The 26409-nt window shown below is 45.8% G+C and overlaps 1 protein-coding gene across 2 annotated transcripts in view; it reads left to right on the top strand.

The window, feature by feature from the left end:
- Positions 1 to 26409, top strand: part of TANC2 (tetratricopeptide repeat, ankyrin repeat and coiled-coil containing 2) — a 2475706-nt gene that overhangs the window by 1898806 nt on the left and 550491 nt on the right. The gene's annotated exons all lie outside the window — the stretch shown is intronic.

Here is a 26409-nt window from a genome sequence, read left to right as displayed (position 1 = left end):
TAAAAGTAAGCCAGTTGTGACAAAGATAATGAGAAGAAGCAAACGTTTTCTCCATGGAAATGGCTTAGGTCTACGGCACTTAACTGGGTAGTCGTTTTCAAGGTTTTTCTGTGCTTTGGAGGGGACGGCGAACAAGGGAATGATGGTCTTATGCTGGGGAAGCATTGTATATATGGATATGAAAAAACAAGACAGATCAAGACGGTAATTTGCACGGTGGTTGAGCTGAAGAAATTGGGGTGATGGAAGTTGTGCCCAATGAAGGCAATTGGAGAAATACAGAGTGAGAGTCAGTATGGATGGGAAGTTATTTATACACAGGGATGGAGATGAATGCACAATGTGATGTTAAAATATGTACTGAAATTCTATCGTTAGTCTAGAAGTTTTTTTAACTTTAGTACATTATCAAGACTGCAACAAAATGAGCTGGGCATGAGATGAAATAGTTGAAGGTGTTAGGACAATGTTAGAAAGAGATTTGAAGTTTGGGTGGTGTAAATAGTTGAATAAGTTTACATAGATGAGTCCACCTGTTTTATGTCATTATATAGGATAGAATGTCGATTGGAAACTGGCTATAAATATCAGGATATGCGACCACTCTTTTGTAAAAAAAAGTATGAGATTTGTGTTGCAAAGCAAAAACATGGGAAATAGCTTACAAGTCATTTCAATGACCTGAAGATTCTTTGGTCAGAGGGGACTGGAATGAGGTGTTCAAATCTATTAATAGATGAACTGGCTGAAAATTGATTGGACCCGAACTTACAGAATTGAAGGAAATTATTTGATCAAGGTGGCAGCCATTGCATCGCCTCTGCATCCTTATCTTTTATGTCCTCAGTGTAGCAAATAAAGTGTGATTTATGCGTCTGTAAACGGCCTGTTGCCAGCACGTGTACTTGGAATAAACTAAAGAATTACACAAGGTACACCAAACATTTCCCCAAAAATATTATTTAGAGTAGCCTCTTTAGTCCATTGTTTATTTTGTAGGTCGAGCTTACTATATGGCACATGCACTGTCTATTGCTATACATATTGTTGCTTACCATAAACAAGAGGGAGCTTGGAGCCCACCCGTTGCTTACCTTTGGTTTGCTTTGCTTGTCACTCTTGTTTACCTGCTTTATATTAATGTCCCAGCGTCCCAATCTTGTGTCTGTCCCTTCCAGGGAGGATTGCCTCTTTACGGTCTCTTTTATTGGCTCACATCACTGTTTCCACTGCTTGATTTTCGAGCACTACTTTTTCTTTTGTGTGAAGCACTCCATGCGTGCGTGCCTTTTCTAGCTGTCTACTTTGTGTACTTATTTACCCCTGCACCTTATGCTGCTTTTTTTGACCGACTGTTTCTCCTGACCACCTTCCTATTGCTCTCGCCTATATGCTTCCCCCCATTGATTTCTTACAGGAACCACGTTGACCACTCTTAGTGCTCTTTGACCCTACTAACTTTTCCCCAGATGGCAGTGCCCACCGATGCCTGTAAGCCACCCTGCTTGTTCCTTGAATGTAGTATGCTGGTCGCACCACACTGGACGGCATTGTTCCTCACAGCAACGGTTTGCTGGGCACTGCAGTGGTCTCGGTGGTCATGTTTCCCACATTGAGCTATAAAGCCAACAGGAAGTTTAGCTTGGCATAAGTGATGTCTGTGCCCGGTTTGCTGATGTTCTCTCGCCTCTAGGCCACTTCATTTGGACCCTGCACACAGTACCTGCCTGATGCACACTCCTCTGCAGCCCTCCCTCGAGGCTCAAGGCTCCTGAGGCGCTCTCAGTCAGGCATGTACAGCCACTCCTTTGCAAACTTTCTGGCCACCTGGAGCTCTTTGGCAGTAAGTTTGGGGTATGATGGTCTTTACTGTGAGCGCTATTTCTTCTAGCTGTGATACAAGTCCCAAGGTTCAGCCGCATCCTATAGCTGCGTACTAAAGTGGTTACTTTCTTTGTCTTTATTTTCTCCACCTCCACCTCTTCCTCTCTGCACTTATTGACACATTTCTTCTTTCACCCTATTTTTCTATGCTTGCAATGTTTATTTTCACTTTGTTTTCACCCTTTGTGGCTTCTCTTTCATGGTCTTGTTTTGCTTTGCTTCTTTGGCACTCCATTACGTCCTTTTTGTGTCTTCTTCCTTAAGCCAGTTTCTTTAATTAGTTTCACTATTCTGCCTTGATTTTACATTTTCTTCAATTGTTTACCTTTTCTCATCAGTGCAGAAAATGAGAATAATAATTTCCAGTGAACTGACAGGTTTGTGGGGTAAAAAAGAGGAGGAGCAGTGGTGGCATCTCCCGAAACAGCAGTGGGGCAGGGAGTGGGAGAAGAGTTAAACAAAATCTTTAAAAATCACTTACCTGCCGGCTGGTCGCTGCCGCCTCTCTGTCCTGTCAATCCTCTTCCTGGTTTCTTCTGAGGAGACAGGAATCAGAAAAAACCCGGGCTCTCCCTAGCCAATTACAAAGCTGCAATGCAGCTTTGTGATTGGCCTGAGCGCTGTGTTCCGGTGCTCAGCCAGGAACTGGGGATGTTCTCCATGCCGGCTGTAATGTAACCTGGGAGAGCATGTAAAGTGCGCATGAATATTTGGCCGGCCCGAGAGGGCCAGTCAAACATTCATGTGCACTTACATAGTTCCCGCCACTCCTCCCTCGTAATCCACCTATCTGAAAGAACACATGCATTCTCTTTTCAAACTCTGACCAAAACTGAATCTACAGCAAGTACAATGTCCGAGACTAAATCACAGCCTGCACAGACGTCTGTGCATCCAGCAATTCCAGGGCATACTGGCAAGATAGTGCAAGTGAATTGTGCACTTTCTGACGATTGATTGGTTAAATGCTAAAATAATAACTAAAATCCTTGCAACATACATAACCTTATCTCTCATGTTCTAAAACACTCGTGCTAGCTAATTTTCACCAATAACCATGAAGTGGGTGGCCATACATGTATAAAAAATAAAATTGACGAGTCAAACCCTACAAAGAGATGTAAATTAGTATGCCATGGATAGTTGATCAAAAAGCGCATTATGGCCTTTTCTTGAATAACACTGAAAATTATTAGATTAAAACCAAAGTGATCAATTCACATTACTAACACTTTTTCTTTTTAGAAGCACTGCTTTTCGTGTCGTCCTTGAAGCATTATATTTCATAAGGTATGAACCCGTTCTAAAACATTCCTCACCCATTTAACACTTCCAGACTGCAGCTTATTGAGTGCATATTTGATTCAGTTTATAGCTGAACAACATAAAGCTAATGAACTTTTTATCCTGTTTACCCTGAGGACTACTAAGTAAATTCCTGTATTGTGGAAAACGGAAATATTATCTGGATAATCGTTTGACCACGTGGCTTGCTCAACGACTCTTTCAAATAGAATTGTTTTGTAGTCCTTATATTGTAAGAGTCGATTAGTAAATCTTTGTGTGGCATAAATTGATTGGTAGGTAGTCTACCAAATCCATGGCTCAGGAGTTTAAAAGTAACGTAGATTACATAATTGCTTTTGTGCAAAGGGTTATGTGCCCACGTTGCAGCCCAAAAGTGACTATAACATCTTAGAGAAAGCTGAGCCAAGGATCTTCTTTTAACCTGTTCTCCGCTCCTGTAAGATACAAAAGTACTGCTCCTAATAAGCCTTGCTTGGCATTTTAAACTTGGTGACAACAGTATTTCATAAGAGTGGCCTAACAAGAAAAATCTTGTTAGATCAACCCGAATGTCTTTGTTAACTGTGAATTAGGTGCTCCTATCAGCAGACAAACCAGTTTTCCTGAGTTCCTTACATTGTAATAAATCCAGGATTTAAGTAGTCCTAAAATGAAAAGCTTCCCGACCATCAATCAGATCTAGTATTAATTTGTCCTATGTGATATTTAGTACAACTTACAAGGAGGGGGGAATCATTTGGCATGCAACCCCCAAAAAGCAAAATCTATTGCAGCCCCTCTATTCTTTAAAGGAAGCCTCTCGGGGAGCCCAATCATCCAGACTCCTAGATATTTTATATATGGAAACATAGCTTCGTTTCTGATCGCCCAGGTACCTTGACTTCTTTACTTTCGTTTTTTGCTTACTAAATGTCATAACTTATGTTTTAGTTTTATTTGCAATTATTTTATTTCGTTGGTTGCAGTGTAGGCCAATAATGGCACATTCCCTAAGGCCTCCATCATCTGTTTACTGAAAGAGTTGTATATGTTTGGGTCATTTTTTGGTAGGAAATGCTCTTGTTTTGTGCAAAGCATTACACTGGTTTGAATGTTCCTTGATGTGTATCCCATTCTCCACACTACGCTCACACTGGTAACTAATTAGAGAGAAACAATGTTTCTCAACTATTTTTGATAGACCACAGACTGCAGGTTTTCTCCACAGGTGGCATCAATCCACCTCATCGAAGGCAGCAGAATGATCATTATAGCACACATACAGACTGTGTCTGGAGCCTCTTAATCCACTAGTGAGGCCCTAAATAGTGGGTAGGCCAAACAAATCCAGTAGTCTGTTTCCATTTTGAATAATGAGCCTTTGAGTACCTTAGGGCGAGAGATCTGCATTTGTTCAATGTCCCAACAGTGTGCAAGTGAGTGATTCTTACTTTATTAGAGCCTCAGACTCTCAATGTAGCAGTGGAATGAGGGACATTATCAAAATCAATTTCCTATTTAAAATATAATTTAGTAGTGTGGCCTTTATTCAAGAACATCCACTGACTTTTCATGATTAAGGCCATGAATATCATCCATTGAGCTGATCTATTGGCCACATTTTCTCTAGTCTTTAAATGATGGCAACTTATAAACACATTACCATTGTGTCTCGTAGTATGTTCTGTTCTCCTCTCACCTCTTCTTAGTAGAACATATTATGGTGGTGATCAGTTACATTTGCAGATCATAATCATTTCTGTTTTTCTCATATATTGTCTGAAGAAATTTGGAAAAAATCAAATTTTTAGGTAATTTCTACTTCCCATTGCTAAGCGTTGGTTGTCTTTGCCGGTCACTCTCACTTGCTTGCTTCTTATTCATGTCTCAGCTTGTCAATCTTGTGTCGCTCTCTCCAATGGAACATTGCCTCTTTACAATCTCTCTTATTGGCTGGCATTTATGCTTCCTCCACTTGCTTTTCAAGCACAATTTTTTTCTTTTGTGAGAGTATGTGCATTTTTGTGTGTGTACGTATCTCCCCCTGCACTCCATGTTGCTCTGCTTCTCCGTACCCACTCCCTCTTGTGCTCTCCTGCGTGCTTCTCCCTATTGCGTCCCCCAACCTTAAGTTCCTTTTCCTTCTGCCCTATCCGTGTGTTGCTTTGCCATCTACCCCACACTCCCCCTGCTCTTTTTGCTCCCACCTTCCCCCAATCTTACTCTGAACTTTAGCTACCCTTCCCCTTGGTGTCGATATTTCCAACCACAAATCCTAAAAGCCTTGAGGAAGTTACTTTTCAGTAACGAAACACGTGTCGGCTGCCTGTTTCAACCTTTTTCTTTTTGGGATTTCAGCACAGAAGAACATTCGGCAACAACTTTTGTATCATGTACTATTACAAAGGACTGTACAGATATTATCTATGAAAAACCACATATTAAAACATCAAAGCAATTTTATGTTTTGGTTGTTCTCTCTATATGGTCAAATATTGGTGCTGTGCATATGAGCAATTGGCGGTCTTGACTCTTTAAACAGGCCAGGACAGGGAATAAACTCCCTTAGAAGCATTAGCTTTATGAAACAAATATCTGAGTGCCGAGGTACGATAAACTTTTTTTAATAGTCTCTCACAACTGACCCCGTTTGGTATCTTAGTGGAAACCGACATCTGAGGTAGTGGGATGTCAATGTTACCTTGCGGGGCACAGTTTCTCGCATGTGAAACATTTTTCATTGATACATTCAGTTCTAATGAAAAAATCAAGTACAGGATTGGAAAGTGCGGCCGTCTAAACCACCACTACCTTTGATGCTTTATTGGGCACATTATCTGCTCCCTGTTGATGGCATATGAAACCTACCTGATCTGAATCTATCCGAGTGAGTAGGTAACATTTAATTCTTGTGGCTATGATCTTAGGTACCATTTTTGCATCCATGTTCAGTAGGTCAATGGGCCTATAGCAGTTATCAGAGCATCTGGTTCTTGCCCGACTTTGGGATGAGCGATATTTCTGCGGCGGCTGTGGTGGGAGTAAGGCCTGTGTTGTGTGTAAAAGAGTGGAACAAGCCCACCAGGTGTTCACCCAATTCGGATGCAAACAGCCAATAGAAACTGACCGGTAAGCCACCCGGTCCAGGAGTCTTGCCAACGGTAGCGTGTGCAGCCAAAGCAAACTAAAGCAGATGATGGACGGAGCGCTGAAACTTTTCAGACACTCACCCCCCGTCACAGATCTGGGTTGAATCCATCATCATTCTTTAGCTCACTTCGCCACCTCAGTTCAGACCCAGCTATATGCAAATCAGTCTTGACCCTGTGCCTCATGGTAACAGTCCAGCCCGAACTGCCAAGCCAGGTCTTCCCTGAACCGGAGCCAAGCATCCTGGGACGGGTTTTTGGTTAACACCCTTCATCAGGCAGGCTAGCTTAAATCCGGTGACAAAGTGAGCAAGGGACCCACGTCAGGGCATCCCTGCCACCTTAGGGCAAACAAAGCAAATACAAGGAGACGATGTACGGAGCACTGAAACTTTCCATACACACATCCCCAGTCACAGATCTGGGTTGAATCCATCATCATTCTTTAGGTCACTTTGCCACCTTAGTTCAGACCCAGCTGACGTGTAAATCAGTCTTGACCCTGTGCCTCATGGGAATAGTCCAGCCTGAACTGCCAAGCCAGGTCTTCCCTGAACCGGAAACAAGCCTCCTGGGTCCGGTTTCTGGGTAACACCCCACATCAGCCAGGCTAGCTTGAATCCCATGGCTAAGTGAGCAAGGAACCCACATCTGGTCCCAGAATGCTTGCTTGGATAATTCACTAGTGTCAAGAGTGCGAAGAAGGGAGTGTGTCATGAAAAACTAGTTGATTTGGGAGTAAGAGGTATGCATGTGGGACCAAAATGAGTATTCTCTAACGTTTGGGTGGGCATAACGCTGGGCATCAACAAGGCCTAGATCTGTTATCTCTCTTTTCAGTTGTGCGGACATAAGCCTGTGTTCTGGTATGTTGTTGAATTTCTGTCCTTTGTAGGATCCCAAACCAAGTTACAGTCCCCTCCTGCTATGATATCCCCCGTAGTGCAGTGTAATTGCTCCCTGAGAACATGACACAGGTTTGCATCGTGTGAAGTATTAGGGGCATAAATGTTGGGTAAGGTGAGATGAGATGTTGTTGCTTTCTAGTCAAATGTGGCGTCAGATACCTGCCCTCCCTGTCCCTCACCACCTTTGTGGTGGTGATACTAAAGCGAGATATACATAGCACTCCCACCCACAGCGTTTTAGAGTCTGTGTGCAAGTCCAATGGCGCACAAGGCATCTTATGGCAGTCCACTCCACAAAGTTGAGTCTTTCGTAAAAAGACTATGTCTGAGGCGTGAAGGAGAATATAGGCCCAAATCTGCTTGTGTTTGCTGGGAGAATCAAGGCCCCTAATGTTCAAGGAAAGAATTGTAAGATTTTCGATGATAAGGAGGTGAGGGTTATCAGCAGACACCCCTAGCATATGGATAGACAGTCCCTAGAGTAGATGCAACTCACCTGGTTAATGCACCGCAAAGCAAAATATTGATTACAACTCACCAGCAGTCATCACAGCATACACAGTATTGCTTACACCTGTAAGGGAAAGACATCACTACAATCCAAAGAACAGTTTTGGCCAACTGGGCCAAACATAGGAGTCCACTTCCAGCTGAGACCGGGACCAAGGTGCCTATTCTCGCCAGAGGAGACATACTCAAAGGGCGTGAATTGCATGGGTGGGAGCCAGCCAACAAGAAGTCCACATTAAAACAGAGGATTGTCCAGGTGCTCCCCCGGTCCCCAGCTCATCCCCACCATCCCAGTTGTTCAGTGTCATCCAGACATCCAATCAGTCCCAGCATCAGGGGAGAGTCAATCCAGCACAGAGATGCTTTCACTAGCCAGACCCAGTAGCAGAGGGCGCTGGCAGGCCTTGCTTGTCCATGCTCCGTAGGCGCTGAATAATATCTTTTTTTTGCCTTCAGGGCAAGCGCTCCTGCTGAGCAGCTGTCGAGCGGCGGGCCCGCTGTGGTCCAGATGGATCTCCGAGCATCTCTGCGCTTGTGTCGGGTCAGAAAAGATGATCTCCCCCCTACATCAGCCACCCACAGTAGCTGTATTACCTCTGCCAAGGAGCGGTTAGCTTGCCTCTTGCCCTCCCATTGGAAACATAGTGCCAGGTGGTGGCCCCTTTGGTATTTAATGTCAAGGGAGCGCAGCTTGTCTGTGATCAGCTTGAAGTCCCGACTGCGCCTCAAAGTTGTGGATGAGAGATCCTGAAATAGTTGTATTGTATGCCCTCTAAAAACCTGATCTGCATTCTTTCTGCTTGCACGTAAGATTGCCTCTTTTTCTACAAAGTGATGAACACGTGCCAAAACGACCGGGGACACGTCTGGGCTTTTCGGAGCAGAGGCCACTCAATGAGCTCTGTCTAACACGGGGGCCGCCTCAGCAATACCCCAAATTGCCTGGAGGAGAGCCGCCCTGAATGCCATCATCTCAGTGCCTTCCAGTCCTTTTGGCACTCCTCAGATACAAATATTGTTGTGGCGGCTGCGATTTTCCAGGTCTTCCTGTTTGGCCTGGAGGTTGATGTGTTGCTCTTTTAGGGCTGTGGCATGCCACCAGAGCATTTGTTGGTCCTCTGATCTGGCATCTACTGTGCGCTGCAGGTCATATCCTCACTCTCCTATTTTGGTTACTTCCTTCCTCATGTTGTTGATGCACACCTTAAGGTCCGCCGTGAGTGAAACTATCTCAGACCTGACTCCTTGAAAAAAGTGGTTCATGTAGTTCTGCATTAGGGGAGCTGCTACAGGATTCTCTTCAAGGCTTTCTTGGGTTGTAGGGAGTTTATCCATCTCTTTGAGCACTGCCTTGTTATGTTATATTAAGTGTTGCTTATAAAGCGCACTGACACCGAAGCTTCCTGGCGCTGGTAGACAGAACAGAGTGAGGGGAAGGTAGAGGTAACAGAGTCTACGTGGGGGTAGGGAAGAGGTAAGTTTTTAGCATTTTCCTAAAATTGAGAAAAGAGGAGCAGGATTTGATAGAGAGAGGGAGGAGGTCCCAGAGCCCAGGGGCTAGATGGGAGAACCGGCGTCTGCTGAATCTCTTAGTTTTGCTCCTGGGGGTGATCAGCAAGTTAAGGTGGACGGATCGAAGATTACGTGTAGGACAGTAAGGGTGGATAGTAGATTTCAGGAAAGCAGGGGAAGGGCAATGAAGTGCCTTGAAGGTAAGGCAAGCTAACTTGAAGGCAGCCCTTCTCTCAACCAGGAGCCAATGCAAATTCATAAGCAAAGGTTTAGCTGATTGCCATCTAGGTGTTCCATGGATCAGGCGGGCTGCATGGTTCTGGACGATTTGAAGGCGTTGAGTCAGGTATTGTGGTAGACTGTGATAGATGGCGTTCAAAAAATCCAGACGGGAAAGTACCAGCGAAATAACAGTTTGGGTGAGTGCTCCTGGGGAAAGAAAATGGTGGATTTTGCGGATCCTCCGAAGTTAAAACACGGAGATAAGGAATTCCTATAGCCTGACGCCCAGAACATATTGTTTGGGGTAAAGGATAACAAGTATTCATGTTTATTTTCTCCTTGGGACAAGTAAGCCAAACCCACTGCAACACAAAACCTTTGGCTGCCAGCTTACAGTACCACATTATGTCTCAGGGAAGGGTGTTGACTGCACGTAAGGTAATATTTGTGACCATATGTTAATGCTGTTCAAACTTGTATATATGGTTCATTAATGTAAAGCCTTTCTTATTATGGTGAGTGCTCTAAGAAAATATAAGCTCTGACTGCACTACTGACTGTGGTTCCAATACGAGAATGTGTACGTGCTTGCAAAGTTTAACAATGAGGCTACATACAATGTTCCCATAATGCCCTCTGATTAGATGCAAATATATGCAGAAGCTTGAAAGCAAGATTGCAATGATCCAAGGGCGCCAGAATCTTGGTGAACACCCTCGGGGCAGACTATAAACCACAAGGAAGTACCTGGAACTGGTAGTGGCAGTCCCCCACGCAGAACCGGAGAAAAGACTGAGAAGACAGGTGGACCGGCACATGAAGGTAGGCATCCAACAGGTCCAGAGAAGCCACCACCTCCCCCTGGACCAGCAGCGGCAGATTCTCCTGCAGAGAAAGCATCTTGAACTTAGTGTGAGGAATGAAAGAATTCACCTGCTTTAAGTCCAAGACAGGCCAGAAATCCCCAGACACCTTCCCTACCAGGAACAGGATGAATAGACGCCAAAACCCCTCTGAGATGGAGGAACCGGTCGGATGGCCCTCTTCACGAGCAGGTCCTGGATGCCGGCGAGCAAGGCCTCCCGCTTGACCGGAGAGGAGGGCAGTGGGGTAGCGTGGAAGGCGCCGGAAGGAGGGGAACTGAAGGAGATGGAGAGATCCTCTCTTACGCTCCGAAGAGCCCAAAGGTCCGAGACAGAGGACTCCCTCGCCGGAAGGAAGTGGCGAAGCCAGCCGCCCACCGGGAACCCACCCGGTGGGGCGAGGAGATAGTCAAGGCTTGGGGGCAGAGGTGGAGGCAGCAGGCTAAGACCGGGATTTGGAGAAGAAGGGGGTTCCGCGGCGGTGACCCCTACCTCGAAAGGGCGCCCCGCCCCTGGGCGTGGATGAGGTGGAAAATGCCCACTTGTGACCCAGAAAGCGTGCCTTGGAAGACCTGAGGGATGCCAGCAGCTTCCGGTCCTCAGCCGATTTCTTGACCATGTCCTCAAGAGAAGACCAAAGAGATTCGGCCCAGAAAAGGGGATCTTCATTAGTAAAGCCTTCGGGGCAGCCTCCGCCTTCCAGTTGCGCAACCAGATCTGCCGCCAGGCCTCAAGAGCAGCGCCACCAGTAGAGGCCGAAGCACCCAAGGTGTCGAAGGAGATGTGTGATAGGAGCCGAGTTTGCGGCTCCATTAGCGCCAGGGTAGGAACCACATCCACCCTCGGTCCAACAGCTCCGCCAAGGACTGGAAATCCTTCAATAAGGACTGCATAATGTAAGACAGGTAGGCAGAGGCACAAATGGAAAATTTGGCCGCTGAGTAAGCCTGCTTGGCTGCGGCCTCCACCCGCCTGTCAACATGTTCCGAGGGAGAGGCATCCTCGGAAATAATGGAACCCTGTGAGGAAAGCTCCGCCTTCAGAGAGTCCACTTTCACAGAGGGAAGGAAATCCTTGGCTGAGTCCTGGATCGAGTAGCGCTTTGCCAGGTACCTCGGGAAGGCCTGCTTATCAACCTCCATCCACTCCCCCTCCAACACCTTCTTAATGGAGTAATGAAGAGGCAGAGACTCCGGTTCCTTACGCTGGTATTTAGAAGAAGAAGTACTCCGAGAGCTCCTCAGCAGTTGGAGCCGGAAAAGCCAAGTTCTTTTTGATGTGCAAGAGCACATCCCGCAACTCCTGACCCTGGATATAGTGCCCCCGGAGATCCTCCTCCTCCCCCTCAGTGTCAGAAACCTGAGCGGGGTTCAAGCGAGGATGCTTAGGAGAAGAAGGACCCTGATCACCAGCTCCCTGCGCAAAATCAGCCACCACCGCAGCCTGAATCACGTCCTGAATGGACTGAAGGGAGACAGACTCAGCAGGAACCTGGGAGGCTGAGCCCTCCCCCACAGGGGCATCCACATGCTCCATGAGCCGGACAGCAAAACATGTAGGTACTACCACAAAACACAGCAGCAGCCCACTGGAGACCACAGCAGGAGACGAAAACAGTGGCTCTTAAAAGCAGGCAGAAAAAGGCGGGCCAGCCGTAAGAAACTGACCGGCAACACCTGTGCTGGAACAAGCACCACCCGACCCCGCCCTCAGGAGGACGAGCCACTCTCCCGCGAGAGACAGAAATTACAGAGAGAGCCCCATACAGCGAAGACAACATGAGTTGCGCAGCCCCGCGCAGCGTCCGAAAAGCCGGTGGGAGGCGGGAGTCCAAGCGGGGATTCCAGCGGAGGTAGGACACACCCTGCTGCAGCGCTTCAAGGGCAGGCGGCGTCAGCGGGGAACATAAAAAACCCAGCGCAACGGCCGCCGGCCGCCCAAGCACGCAGGGAAGGCGGGCGGCGAGCCTGTATTTCCAAAACAATGTGTGGGCGCCAATCCCCCAGCCAGCATGTAGCTGACACCTGTACTCCCCACTAAAAGGGGGAAAAAAAAGAGACTGAGCCGCTGCCCGCCGCAACGCCACGGGGGGCAGGCGGGTGGCGAGAACAAAGTACAGGCATGTAAATCCGCCCCCCTCAGCAGAGCTGTGAAAGGCAGGCGGGCGGAGGAACCGGGCACAGGGCATAGGGAAAAAGCCAAAAGTCCGAAAACCTACGCAGAACCTCTGAAGAAACAGAGACACTAAAAAATAGAGAAGGCAATCCCATACAGTACCCCGGCCACCCCACCCCCCCACCCCTCACCTCCCCCCCTTGAAACCCTCGGCCCGCTAGAGCAGAGCCTGACCGGCTCAAGACAGAACACACCGGGGGAAAAGGGGGGGGAAACAGATTCCAAGGTCCTAGGGTCCGCTAGAGCAGGACCGCCACCCGAAACCCATGCACCACTGACGCATCTGGAGAGACTTGCGCAGAACTAAAAAAGACAGGCTTTGGGGTTGGGCCGGCCCGCCTCTTATAGTGGTCATGGGGTGTATGGGTCGGCCATATTGGGAAGGGATGGGAGGCTAACTTATACTTTGGAGGGTTCTGGTGTGGAGCTGAAGCTCACTTCGTTAGTCATGTGGTGAGGAAGACTAACGAGTATGTAATGTGAGTTACTAAAGGAAGCTTTCAGAATCTTCCCAAGAAGTCTTTTCACAATGAGGTAGCTGCGCTGTCTGGTAGACTTCGACCTACAAAATGAAAAATAAACACGTTTCGCAGATACTATTTAGAATGATTTTCACTGACAAGTTGATGATTTTATTTTGTTTGCATAGAAGCACAGGGACACAGTTATATAAATGAGATCCTCTCTTGGTTCTCGAAAAGAAAAAGGTTAATAAAACATACGTTGTCACACCGAGCAAAACACAAACCGGCATGTTTCTGACTATGTATTCCTTCAGCATTGAAGGCAATCAGACCTTAAGTACAGGTGAAATGTTTGTGATTCATATAAATTATGAGGGCCTTTTCAAAGCTGCAATTATTTGAAGAACGTTGTCGCGTAAACATTAACTGGCCTCAATAGTGAAAGAAAAGATTTTCATGGGAAAGAATTAATGATTTGTGAACCCTTTTTGTGGGTAAACGAATAAAGGACATTAGGGATAATAACACCTTCTGGGTGAATTTCACACCTACCATAATCAACAGATGAAAGGTGATCATTTATCTTTCAAAATTTGTCATGAATTGTGTTGCTTTCCGTGTGCATCATTAGTATTAACATCTGATAATCTGAGCCAGAGGCAAAATTGTTATTCTTTAAATCTGATATGAAGCGGATTGCTGATTATGTGGTTATTCTATATTTCTGTGGAATACTGCTGCCACACAATCTACCAATTCTTATTTATTAATGATTTATTAAAAACATTTGCATAGAGCAGCCCTAGGTGCAGTATTTATGAAGGGCAGTCCTATCTGCATGTCTAGCTATCTACAAGTGAAGTATTTGAAAGATACGGGCCAGTGATATACAGCCTGCACAATAAAAGCAGTATGAAATTGGCATAGAGCGATATGCAGTCCTCCAGGCTTTCCCTTTATTATAAGCTTCAGACCTGAGCATCATAACATACCTAGACCACAGCTACTTGATTACCAGCGCAAAGAGCAGCAGCGAGATGGGACACTCCTATCTGGTGCCCCTGCCAATCCGGACCAGCTGCCAGATTATACCGTTTACTCTAACCTGTGCTCGGTGGCCGGACACACAGCACCTTGACATATGAAAGGAAACTGGGTTCAAATCCTATTCGGGCATTAACCTGGAACAGCAACGACCAGTTGAGGGAGTCAAATGCTTTTTCAAAATAAAACTTGAGCGCGGCTGGGTCTTTAAATAGAAGACAGTGGGCCAGGACCATGTGCACTTTGTGAATATAGTGGCGGATGCTGTGTGGGGCATAAAGCCACACTGGTGCAGGTGTCCAAGTACTTCAGGAGGCAATTAGATAAGATTTTGGCAAAAATCTAAATTTCCGTGTTCATCAGCAAATTTAAGTAATTGGACGAGCAGTGTTCAGGACGTCGCCCTGGCTTTTCGAGGACTACAGTGGTGGCCAGGTCTAGTTGAGGAAAATGACTAACATCATTAGCTTTGTGGTGGAGGTTTAAAAGGTGAGGGTCATGGGTTCACTTGAAAGAAATTCAGTACTCAGTTGGGAAGCCGTCTGACCAAGGGATTTGCTCGGCTTCATACTGCTGAGAGCTTCTAGAATCTCCTTCAGGGAAAAAGTCTGGTCAAGGAAGCCCTGCCTGTCCCACTTAGGGTGGCCGGGGTAAAGTCTGTGATAAACTGATGAGCATCCTTTTGAGCTGGTTGGTGTCTCTGAGCATAGAGATCGCTACAGCAGGAGTCAAAGGGAACTGCAATTTCTTGTGAGGTACACATTGGCTGTCCTTACAGATTCTGGATAACGGGGTTCAGTCTTTAGACCGTGTCCCAAGTCTCTAGCCAATAAAGCAGCTTCCATTATTTGTCACCCCATTCATTGACTCATCTGGTGAAGGAAAATCAGCATTGTTTAGATTCTTCTATGTGCAGTTGACGAAGGGAGGACCTACCCACCGTCAGCTGCTGCAGAGAGTATTCGTCTCTTGACCACCGATACTTGCGTTCGAGAGAAAGAGTTTGTGATTCTAGGTAATAGATCCGCTGGAGTATGATCTTATTTTACCCAGTAAGAAATGCCTTAGCCCTCTCTTCTAGGACTGCTTTCCCACCCATCCACAATGTCACCTTAATTTCAACAGAGCCCTATTTCAGCTCGAAATAGGCTTTCAGTTTATGGAGTAAGTGCGCAGAACAATCCGCGTTGACCAAGCACCAGGCGTTGAGTTGCCGTATTGGTTACTGGCCCCAGTAGAATTCTCCATGTGCAGTGCCACCGGGGAGTGATCGGAAATGCTCCTGGATAGAATATTTGCTGACACAGTGCCTGGCACATCTGTTGCTGTCATTAGGAAATTGTTGATTCTGGACATACTTTTGTGTGCAGTGAGCAGGTGTGTATGTTTGGTTGTATGTGAATGCCATGTTCTCCAGACATCAAGAGGCCCAGCTTTTTTTTATGTCTCGATGACTCTCCTCTACTTCTGAACCCAACGACCGTAGTCTAGAAAGATGAGGGTATGTGTGGATTAGAAGAGAGGAGGCCCCTGTGCTTTTGCCCCCTTGAGGATAGTGTCCCAGTTCTTATACTTGGGGACCTTGACAATGAGAGGCCTGGGTATACTCCCAGTAGAGGCAGTTGTGCCAACACTCCATGAGCCTGTTCAAAGATGGAACAGGCTAAGAGTTGGTCTGCTTGAAGCCAGGTTGTAATCCAGTTTTCTAAGACTTTCTTTGGTGGGGGAACCCTCGACCCTTTTCTAGAAATCCCATAAATCTGAAGTTATTTTTTCATGCTTGGTTCTCTGCATCTTCTGCACAGTCTTCTAGGAGTTTAGCAGATGTTGAGAGGTGCAGAACCATGGATTTAAGCTCTGTGACAGCGTCCTTAAGTTTCGCAATGGACCCTCCGCATTGGGAACTCTATCACAATGTTGCGCAGGAGAGCAACATCCACCCTCAACTCCCTGATCTTGAGGGCTGTTCAGGACGCCTGTATGGCTTGTAGGATGGAGTCGGTCCTGGTTGCATCCTGGGGGCCTAGAGGCGAGGTAGGGACATTGTTTTGCCTAGAGACATCAGTAGACTACGAGGTGAACCTGTCCATCTTTATTTGCACCTGCATTCCTGACTCCTGGAGGGGCAGCATCATTCAACCTATTTATAAGTCAGGAACACGCTTAGACCCCAGCAATTACAGACTGATAGCCCTTATAGATGTAGAGGCAAAGATCTACGAAACAAACCTACTGGCAGATTTGGAGAAATGGGTAAGCTGCAAAAGTCTATTCCCGAAAACACAGAGTGGGTTCAGAGCCAGCATGGGGACTTTAACAAATATTTCAGCACTTACCCTCTTAGCAAAGAAAGCTATTGCCAAATCAAACATCCTCTACACATGTTTTGTAGATCTGAAAGCTGCCTTTGATAAAGTGCCAAGAGCCAAGCTATGGGCTAAAATTAAAGCTTGGGGAATCCCCTTTGAATTATTAGAAGCAATCATCAACCTATATTCACAAACCTGGGTTCAGATTAAAAAAAAGGGGATGGCCGGAGTTTAATTAAGAAATTTCCAACAAAAAATGGGTTAAAGCAAGGATGCGTTCTAGCGCCGTGTCTTTTTAACATTTACATGGCTGATTTAGAAAGCAACCTTAGTCTCATTTATGGAGACCCACCCAAATTGGGAAAGACACCAATAGCAAGTTTGCAATATGCGGACAACATCCTGGGGGCCTAGAGGCGAGGTAGGGACATTGTTTTGCCTAGAGACATCAGTAGACTACGAGATGAACCTGTCCATCTTTATTTGCACCTGCATTCCTAACTCCTGGAGGGGCAGCATCATTCAACCTATTTATAAGTCAGGAACACGCTTAGACCCCAGCAATTACAGACTGATAGCCCTTATAGATGTAGAGGCAAAGATCTACGAAACAAACCTACTGGCAGATTTGGAGAAATGAATAAGCTGCAAAAGTCTATTCCCGAAAACACAGACTGGGTTCAGAGCCAGCATGGGGACTTTAACAAATATTTCAGCACTTACCCTCTTAGCAAAGAAAGCTATTGCCAAATCAAACATCCTCTACACATGTTTTGTAGATCTGAAAGCTGCCTTTGATAAAGTGCCAAGAGCCAAGCTATGGGCTAAAATTAAAGCTTGGGGAATCCCCTTCGAATTATTAGAAGCAATCATCAACCTATATTCACAAACCTGGGTTCAGATTAAAAAAAAGGGGATGGCCGGAGTTTAATTAAGAAATTTCCAACAAAAAATGGGTTAAAGCAAGGATGCGTTCTAGCGCCGTGTCTTTTTAACATTTACATGGCTGATTTAGAAAGCAACCTTAGTCTCATTTATGGAGACCCACCCAAATTGGGAAAGACACCAATAGCAAGTCTGCAATATGCGGACAACATCGTGTTGCTCTCTCAAACCCCTTTGGTCTACAGCGCCTGATCTCTCAACTAGCAATATACATCTCAAAATAACAACTGATAATCAATTTTAAAAAAATCTAATGTTTTATGTTTTTCAAGCTCTCAGAAAAAACGCCCCAAATTTATCTGGAGGATAAACTCAAGTATTATATCTCAGATAGAAGTTTATAAATATCTGGGGGTTCTTCTAGATCGCCACTTAAGTTTCAAACAACACCTAGAACATGTCAACATAAAAACCAAACAATTATGCTTTGCTTTTAAAACTTTACAGAAAAGCCTAAGTGGCAGCTCAACAAACCATCTCCTAAAGGTAGTGGCTGCAAATTTTTTGCCAGCGATAACATATGGCTCAGAAATGCTGAATACTAAAACGCCCAAATGCTAAATCTAGCTCAGTCTAGACTGTATAATAAAACAGTTTTAAAGCCCACAACACTCTCTCAGGTGCAGATACACCTGGAATATGGATTAACAAATCAGATGCAAAGCCAAACAAGGTGTCCTGGCCAAAAATTCCTGGCGTATGAGGGCTGCAGAAGACAACACGCTTGCCCACCACTGCTGGGAGGAGGTAGAAATACAATCAACAAACCAAAACTCGATATGCCAAGTTTTTAATCAAGCGCTTCAAACGCTAAATCTGGAGAAAGCCTGGCAAACACCCATGTCATACTCTGTTTTAAAAAAAAAACACAAACAAATCAATAAAAACATTATCGTTTCAATCCGATAAAACCATATTTGCTGGTAAAAGTCCTGCACGGTCGGTGATTCCATCCTATAAGCATATGAAACCACAACCCTATCTGCAAGAAAGCTTCAGAGACCTCTACAAGCAGAAATTGTCTTTATCGAGATTGGGTTCATTTTCCAACAAAGATCTCACCCCAAAATGGCAACAGACCTGGCCATCCCTGGACTGCCGCCTCTGTGGCAACGGAGCAGAGTCATTACTACATCTATTATGCATCTGTCCGGCACTAAATAACCTAAGGACGTCATTTTTAAGGCCAATCCTAAGAGAAACTCAAATCCGGACTTGCAGATCGGCCGTCATAAAATGCCTCAGTGTTTCTTCAGTTCAACTGTTTCGCAACACCGTCAAATTTTTGTCCCTAGCAGCACAAGAACTAGAAAAGAAAGAAACAGCACAAAACCTTGGAAAGAATGGAACACCAAAATAAGAATTTGGCAGTAGGGTATAAAGTATCCGGCCTAAGTCTTTCTCGGACCTGTTTCTGTACTCTTTTTCAAAGCCTCTTTCTATGACAAGCCCTAGGCACAAACATGACCTCACCTGTAAATGTTCCAGGATATGGAAATATAGTGACTTAAGAAACTGGCCATAAAGTTATGCATAACAGTTTCGAACTTTGCTCCCTCTCCATTTTCCGTTGGCATCAACATTTTAATTTCACCAGAAACCATGGACATGTTCTCATTGCTGTTATGATAATCTGCTGCTCTTTGGTTCCATTCCACACAAGGGTTACGATAACTAAAAATGTTTTACCTGGAACAAGATCACAGCCGACCAACTCGCCGCCTCCCTGAACCAGCACCCACCTGCCAGCTCAGCAAACCCCAGCCAGGCCGCCGACAACCTCACGAAGTGGATCAGCAACTGCGCGGACGAACTCACCCCTCTGAGGATCCCGCCCAGCAGACACGGCAGCAAGAAAGCACCATGGTTCACCGACGATCTCAAGAGCTCCAAGAAGAACTGCCGAGCCCTCGAGAGAGAGTGGAGAAGGGAACCCACACCGAACAACATGACCACCCTCAAGCTCGCCACCCGGAAGCACCACCAGCTGATCCGCACCGCCAAGAAAACTGCATTCAAGGACCGGCTGGACAACAACGCACACAACTGCAAGGAACTCTTTAACATCGTGAAAGAGCTCTCCAACCCCAACGCCGGAAACAACGACATCACCCCATCGCAAGACCTCTGCAACTCCCTCGCCACCTACTTCCACAACAAGATCGCGGATAATACACAACAGCTTCAGCAGTCAACCGACGCACGCCACGACCGCAGCAACGCCACCCACCACCACCCTCCGCGCCTGGACCCCGGTCAGCACCGAAGACACGGTCCGCATGATGAACTCCGTCCACTCCGGATCTCCAACCGACCCCTGCCCTCACCACGTCTTCAACAAAGCCGACGCTATCATCGCACCCCACCTACGGGACATCATCAACACCTCCTTCGACTCCGCCACCTTCCCTGAGAGCTGGAAGCACGCCGAACTCAGCGCTCTACTCAAGAAACCCACAGCAGACCCCACCGAACTCAAGAACTACCGCCCCATCTCGCTTCTCCCGTTTCCTGCAAAAGTCATCGAGAAGACCGTCAACAAACAGCTGGCCGCCTTCCTCGAGACGAATGGATCCCTCGACCCCTCACAGTCCGGCTTCCGAGCCAACCACAGCACCGAGACCGCCCTCATCGCTGCCACCGACGACATCCGAGCCCTGATGGACAACGGAGACACAGCGGCCCTCATCCTCCTAGACCTCTCCGCGGCATTCGACACGGTCTGCCACCGCACCCTAGTGCATCGCCTCAGCAACGTCGGAATCCAGGAGAAGGCACTGGACTGGATCATCTCCTTCCTCAACGGAAGAACGCAGAGAGTCCGCCTACCACCGTACAAGTCAGAGGCCACCGAAGTCATCTGCGGCGTCCCCCAAGGATCCTCTCTGAGCCCCACCCTCTTCAACGTCTACATGAGCCCCCTCGCGGCCATCGCACGCCAACACAGCCTCAACATAATCTCCTACGCCGACGACACCCAGCTGATCCTGTCCCTGACCAACGACCCCGCCGCCGCCAGAGCCAACCTGCACGAAGGGATGAAAGAGGTAGCCGAGTGGATGACGACCAGCCGCCTGAAACTGAACTCAGACAAGACGGAGGTCCTCATCCTGGGCTCCTCGCCCTCCGCCTGGGACGACTCCTGGTGGCCCCCCGCCCTGGGCACCGCACCCAAACCGACAGACCACGCACGCAACCTGGGCTTCATCCTGGACTCCTCGCTCTCCATGACCAGACAAGTCAACGCTGTCTCCTCGTCGTGCTTCAACATCCTGCGCATGCTACGGAAGATCTTCCGGTGGATCCCCACCGAGACCAGGAAGACCGTCACCCAGGCCCTCGTCACCAGCCGACTGGACTACGGCAACGCCCTCTACGCCGGAACCACCGCCAAGCTCCAGAAGAGACTCCAGCGGATCCAGAACGCCTCAGCCAGACTCATCCTCGACATCCCACGCTACAGCCACATCTCCGGACATCTGAGAGACCTGCACTGGCTCCCCGTCAACAAAAGAATCACCTTCCGTCTCCTCACCCACGCACACAAAGCCTTACACGAGCAAGGCCCGAGCTACCTCAACAACCGTATCAACTTCTACGCTCCGAAACGCCACCTCCGATCAGCCAGCCACGCCCTCGCCGCCGTCCCCCGCATCCGAAGAGCGACAACAGGAGGAAGGTCCTTCTCCTACCTGGCCGCCAAGACCTGGAACTCCCTCCCGACCGACCTGCGCCTGACCCAAGACCACCTCTCCTTCAGGAAGAAGCTGAAGACCTGGCTATTCGAGCAGTAGCAGCACCCCCCCCCCCCCCCCCCCCCCCCCTCCAAGCGCCTTGAGACCCTACGGGTAAGTAGTGCGCTCTATAAATGTCTTTGATTGATTGATTGATTGATTAATGTCATTTTTATCTGTACCTGTTTTGTGCCGTTTTGATCATGCTGGTATGTTCCACTCTTTTTATGATTTTAACAGATCAAATAAAGTATTTTACAATATTTGCACCTGCAAGGACGCAGGGTGGTCGCTTCCCATGGCCATTGCAGCAGCACCACTGCCAGCGCACTACGCTGAATGAGGGATGGCTTGTATGCACTGCTAGTTTTTCTACGACCTCTGGCTGCACTAGCAGCTGACCATGCTCTGTGTGCATAAGCGTATGGGTGATGACTGGGCTCTGGATGTCCAAACTTGGGGTAAGGGGAGCGGGACCCTGGTGGAAGACCCCACATAGCCGGCCCGGGTGTCTGCGAGGCCCACAATAGAGTCTGCCCCAACTAGTCAGGGCACCTTAGGCAGGAAGGCTCATTGGACAGGTTACTGTCACAGACCAGCGTCTAAACGCCCAAGACATGTAGTAGCCAGAGGCAACCACAAGGTGTTGAGAAAAGGAGAGGCAAACCAAATGCCGGTGCCAGCATGTCTTGCATACGGTCTTCCCATGCTGCAGTAATCAAAGGGATCAACAGGGATCCACTGAAGGGTGGCACGATGAACAGGGTACATCATGTGGACCAGGATCCAATAGCCACATCGTCTCCACAGCCATGGCGTCAAGTTCAGATGAGTGGAGAGAGAGGCCTCCCGTCTCCACAAGGCACTGGGTACCATTGCGTCCCTGTAAAGCTCACTGGGTGCGATGGGTGGGCTGGTTCAGGATGGCCCTATGTGGATCCTCAATGCTGCTGCTCTTTGTGGTGTCCTGGGTGGTCTGTGGCTGCTTTTTCATGATCTCCTAGATGGGCCGGCAGGGGCGCTTGGGTGGTGAGTTCAGGCCCCGAAGGCAGTGCTGCCTCCCTGCACATGTCCAACTCGGCCCCATAGAGCTGTGATGCGGCAGCCATCAGAGAGATCCAACGCAGCCTGCTGCTGCCATTTTACGGGACTAGTCCAGGCCAAGGAGTCGTCTGTGTGCCTCCTGTCGCTTTATGAGCCCCTCCGCAAGCTGACTCCTAGGCACAGTGGGCTGTGCAGCATGGGTGCCGGAGCATATACCTCTTTGCCTTTTTTCTGCCATCCTTTCCTTAGTCCTTGTGTTATTTTTGAGAAGCCGATGTCAACTCACTCTACACTTCCATCCCTAACAACCTCGGCATCGAAGCCATAGAGGAAGTATTACTCAACTCCAACCTGGACTCCAATCATCTTCCTTACTTTCAACTCTTGAGAGTGAAAAGAATTGTATCCAATCCGGTCAACTATGAACAGCAAGCTAAAGACATGCTTTATCACTTCAGTCTAAGAGGCTATTCCGACAACATTTGGGAACAGGCCAAAAATTATTGCTCAAAAATATCCCGTACCGATCTGTTTATCAGTTCAAAGAGACCAGAAGAAAAACGGACAGTTGTTGTGTCCAAAGTTTCCACCATAAGTGAACGATAAAAGAAATCCGTCATAAGTCACTGGTCTATTCATGCCTCAGAACCTGATTTCAAAGGCATTTTTAAAGATGCACCCATCTTCGCGTACACCAGGGGTAGGAACTTGAAAGAACTCATAACAACAAGACCCAGAGAGAACACGCAAATCAATTTTAAAGGAACTGTACCTTGCCACAACTGCAGTGGTTGCAATAACAACTGACCAATGGCATACGGTACAATAAAATGTAAGTAAAAGCAGTTGACGCGGCGTTTAGGTGTTTGTCAGTTTTTCACCTTCATCAGGACAAGTGAGTATATAAGATCTACAAATAAAAACAGTATTTTTAGATACTTATGTAAGTGTGACACAAAATATGCAAATTTCATTTTGAAACTATTTGGTGTGATTTGTTGATTTCCTCCTGCTCTCCTCAAGAGACAAACAGCATCCTTAATTTATTGACTTTGTCTTAGAATTCTGAGTGCATCTATTTTTATGACGCAAGACCTAATATTTTACCTTCTAATATCAGAATATTTGAACAAACCTAATTGACATTCATAATCTAGTCTTGTAGGTTCAACATAATCTTCTCAAGACTTAACCATATTCAATAAGTACTTTATACAATAGGTCCCTTATATGAAACTTGTGGGAATTTGCTTCATCAATTACAATATTCCACCGTTTGATTTCTATTTCCGTGACCCTATATATGTTAGGCCTATGAAAAACCAAATTAATAGGTTGAGTTAGAGTTTATCTCAAATGAGAGGCTACACTCCATGTACTCATCTATCTTCTTTACCTTTGAAAATGTTTTGTGCTTTGAGGCCCGCACGTTGGAACCACCGTCTTTTTTTGCAATGTGATTCTATGGCGATATGGGGTATTCTTGTATCCAAAGGAGTATCTAATAAGACATGATGAGATATGTACCTTTGGTTATAGGATGTGATCATCGCTCCTATCTTGAGACCACTATTACTTTCTTAGACCAGTTTTACTCACCCCCGTTTTTTTCAGTTGCGGATAGTTCAACTGTAGGAAAAGGAGCCTAGACTTTGATTGCGTCTCCTGCAACAAAGTGGTATACATATTTATTTTAATATTACTTGCACATTTTGTGGCTCTTATTTATTGTAGACGTATCAGTATTTAAATTGCGTTTATACGCTATACGTTGTCGCCCAGTTTCATAAGAATTTATCTGTCGACTTTTATCAATATATCTACCCTATTATTACCCAGTTAAGACTCATGCACCCTTTGGCTTTGTAGCGCTTATGTGCTGTTTGATCTAATTATAAAAAACCTTGTGTGTTTTTAATCTATTTATCTTGTGACATTATTCTCAAGTATTACTTGTCCACCCTTAAACTTTCTAACAACTCTGTCGTACGTTCGTCTTGCAAGAAAGAGCCGCGTGTAATCAAATTTACCATTTACTCTGTGTTAATGTAAGGCTGAGACGTGTCTTTCCCGGCTAGTGCTCTGGCTGTATTTTAATAAAAACTGCCAGTTGCCCTTTAAAATCGCACGTATCATAAAAACTCTTGTTTCCTACTACATCCGGCTGACGGTCGTTAACGGATTTCAAAAATTTTAACGGTAAACCGAAAACGGTAAATCTATCATTTTCAGCGAAAAGGTCCCCTCATACCTGGAGGTCCCCTCATACCTGGAAATAATGATGCGGCCTCCCTGTTCCAACGTCCCAGAGAATTCTTGTTTGATTTCCGTTATTTTCGAGTAGCCTTATGTACTAACGCTACTGTCCCTGACCCGGAAGTGGTAATTGTCTAATATTGTATTATGCGTGGATGAACCGTATTCACCAATTATTTTCCCTAATACATCTCTATGTTCAAATTCTCCATTATGGCCGCCTTTTGATGTGATATTGCCACCTTATATATTCCAGTATGCCGATTACTTGACTCCGGAAGTCTTTCGTTTACGTGCTACCAATATCATAACAATCTATTTACCTAATAAGAGTGTCTTCTATTTGACAGAGAGAGGGGGTTGTCCTATGGCATGTGCCCAGTAATATAGTTACAGTTCCTATCGCCTGACACTCGTACTCTCACTAATTCCTCGTTTAAACATTATCGCGCTATGTGGCGGCCATCTTCGATTGGGACAAAGTATGTGTTACATCCTCCGATTTTTTTTATCGGACAATCTTTATTATTAAAAAAGGGCTTTATGTTGTTATTCACTTTAAATACAGCTTGGATTCATTATTATATTCTTCATTTTGTCCGAATCTAAAGGACCTCAATTAATTCTGATTTATAATTTAGATTACCAAAAATAAACAATAGCGTAACAATACAATCTGTATATGAATGTTCATGCTGTTCTTATGCGCCCTCCTAAACATCCATAAATATATACATCACTTAGCATTTGCATATAAATTTACATTTGCACTTCGTCAAGCTCATAATCCAGAACTATTTATAAATCATGAAATGATATTGAATTTCATTGAGAACATAATTAAAAAGCATATTGTTATTACCCAAACAATGGTAACTCCCTTCAATATATGATATATATATGCATCACTGGTACATCTGTATTTATTTGTTGAGACATTTCTTAACAATCTTTCTGCTGAATCGTCCAGAATGAAAAATACAGTGATTCAATACATTTTATTGTCATGTTCTTGTTTCTGATCTAAGTACATTACAACACTTACTTACATCTATCCTATTTATTAAAACCAGAGTTTCTTATTTGTGTAAAGTATATAATGACGGGTTGCCCGGTGGTAATTGGCCCTACACATCATAATGTTACCCAATAACCCTAGACATGGGATTCTCTATTGACCCTTATGTATCTATGGGTAATAAAACATCAGAAACTATATATATTTTGAAATGAATTTCGTTAGATGATAAGTCTTTCCCATTCCTCTTTATTGTTAAGTCCTGTCCTATAGGTATTAAAGAGCATTTTCATAATGTCCATCAATGACACACGGTAACGTAAGAGAGCTCTCCACAGAACTAACTCTTCGTCATTCACGTTCATAAACGGCGATATATCGCAACAGCAGGATGGTTCCTTCATATATTAAGGTCTGATACCACCTAAATAATCAGGATACACGCGTCCCGTGTGTCAGCCTCCGCCAGCCTGTCAAGCCGACAGGCTGGCGGAGGCTGACACACGGGAAGCGTGTATCCTGATTATTTAGGTGGTATCAGACCTTAATATATGAAGGAACCATCCTGCTGTCGCCGTTTATGAACGTGAATGACGAAGAGTTAGTTCTGTGGAGAGCTCTCTTACGTTACCGTGTGTCATTGATGGACATTATGAAAATGCATAGATTTTAACTGCATACCCGCATGAGTCCACTGCAGTAGTACCTGAGAGACTGTCCAGGTTTATATTATACTGCTGATACAAGCACTGAGCAAGATTGCCGGTGACAAGGAGCCTTTATCTCGCAGGACGAGAGTCACTTTTAAGATATAGGAGGTACTTACCCCGAGAAGTTATGTCTAGAAAGTAGTTATTAAGAAATCTTCTGGGAAAACATTACATTGTATTCCTGATGAAGGTGGTGTAACTAGTTGAGCCACCGAAACGCGTCGCATAAGAGAAAGGAGGATTGTTTCATAAATTCACTGGAGAATAATTCTGACGTTTCGCTGAATTAATTCTGTCTGTCTATACCTCCTTTTTACAAATAGGAATCTAACGTTTCCTTTTTTTAATGTCTATTCCCTTCTTTTTAAATTTATT

Source organism: Lissotriton vulgaris, chromosome 5 (assembly GCF_964263255.1).
Source record: "Lissotriton vulgaris chromosome 5, aLisVul1.2, whole genome shotgun sequence".
NCBI lineage: Eukaryota > Metazoa > Chordata > Amphibia > Caudata > Salamandridae > Lissotriton > Lissotriton vulgaris.
The sequence above is the reverse complement of the archived record's forward strand: the minus strand, read 5'-3'. Positions and strand labels throughout refer to the sequence as shown.